Source organism: Natator depressus, chromosome 1 (genome assembly GCF_965152275.1).
Source record: "Natator depressus isolate rNatDep1 chromosome 1, rNatDep2.hap1, whole genome shotgun sequence".
NCBI classification, from domain to species: domain Eukaryota; kingdom Metazoa; phylum Chordata; order Testudines; family Cheloniidae; genus Natator; species Natator depressus.
Window position 1 is genome coordinate 6,213,837 of NC_134234.1, and position 1,783 is coordinate 6,215,619.

General features: G+C 45.4%; 1 pseudogene; it reads left to right on the forward strand.

Moving 5' to 3' along the window:
* Nucleotides 1-827: 827 nt before the first annotated feature.
* Nucleotides 828-1,783, forward strand: LOC141980490 (olfactory receptor 52N2-like; annotated as a pseudogene).

Here is a 1,783-nt window from a genome sequence, read left to right on the forward strand (position 1 = left end):
GAAAGCTTTCTTTTTTTATCAGTTTTGAATTGCCACGTTTCAGTTTAATTGAATGTCCTCTTGATCTAGTTTTATGAGACAGGGAGAACACATTCTGAATCTACTTTCTACAAAGTATATAGACATTTCTCATATCCCCTCTTATTCATCTCCTTTGTAAGGAAATAATCCCAATCTTTTCAAGTTCTCTCTGTATGACAGTTTCCCTGGACCCTTGATCATTCCCATTGCCCTTGCCTGAGCTCCTCTCATTCTGCAATATCCTGTGTGAGAAGGGTACCCAATACTACAGAGAGGAGTCCACAGGGGGGTGATACATTTACTGACTGATCTCATGGAATTGTATTTTCTGTATGATTTCCCACCCCAGTAATCCTGGATCCAAACATTTTGCTTAATTTCCCTCAAAGCTTGCACTTTGAGCAGGGCTTCACACAGCTGTGTACCATGACACCCAGGTCCCTGTCCTGAGTTCACACAGTTAAATAGGAATCTTGTTAAGTGTTTGAGGAGTTGAAGTTTTTCCCTTCAATGGGCATATATGTTGCAGTTACTGACATCCAAGTTCAGCTGCTATCATGCCACCCATTCACCTGGCTTGGTTAGCTCCCTTTGAGGACTTCTCTGGACTTGACTATGACCTAAATAAGGTGGTGCGATCTGTAAAGGTTGCCACTTCACTTCTCACCCCCCTTTCTAGATTGTTAATAACTATAAAATATTTACTGTACTATTTGTTATAAAGTGTGTAACCCCCCTTGCTGTGCTTTTCTCCCTTCACAGGCACCTTGAGAATTTCTGAGCCCGATGGACGCATTGACCACCTCATGACAGATTTCAACCTCACCCCCTCTGACCCTTCATCATTTATCCTAACGGGCATCCCTGGCCTGGAAGCTGCCCACGTCTGGATTTCAGTCCCTTTCTCTACGTTTTACTTTATCAGCCTGTTGGGAAATTTCATGGTTCTGTTGTTGTAGGCAAAGAGCAGACCCTGCACAAGCCGATGTACATGCTGCTCTGTATGCTGGCGCTCACAGACATCAGCATGTGTACCTCCATTGTGCTGTAGGCACTGTGTATATTTTGGTTCAATTTGGAAGTTATTACTGTGGGTGGCTGCCTCATCCAGATGTTCTTCTTTTATGCAGGTACTGTGATGCACTCAGCCATCCTTGTCACAATGGCCTTTGATCGCTATGTTGCCATATGTAACCCTCTGAGATACACCACCATCCTCACCAACGCATGAATAGTTAAGCTAGGGCTAGTGTGTTTGGTAAGAGCTGTTCTCTTTGCTCTGCCCCTCCCCCTGCTCCTGAGCAGGCAGACATTCTGTGCCAACCACATTATCGCCCACATGTACTGAGAGCACATGGCTGTGGCAAAGATGTCAGGTGGGGACTTCACAGTGAACAGGATGTACGGCTTGGTGATACCATTTGTAGTCAACAGGTTAGATTTGATGCTCATTGCCCTCTCCTATGGTCTGATCATCAGGGCTGTCCTCAGAATCTCCTCCAAGAAAGCCCACCAGAAAGCCCTCAACACCTGTACAGCACACATCTGTGTGATGATGATGTCTTATACTCCCTTCTTTTTCTCCATTGTGACACACCGGTTTGGTCAGGGCATCGTTCCCCACATTCACATCATCATGGCTAACCTCTATTTCCTCCTCCCCACCACACTCAATCCCATCATTTATGGGGCCAAAACCAAAGAGCTTCTCGAGAAAGTGGGCAAATACACCTCTAGAATATGCTCGCTTGAAGGCCACTGA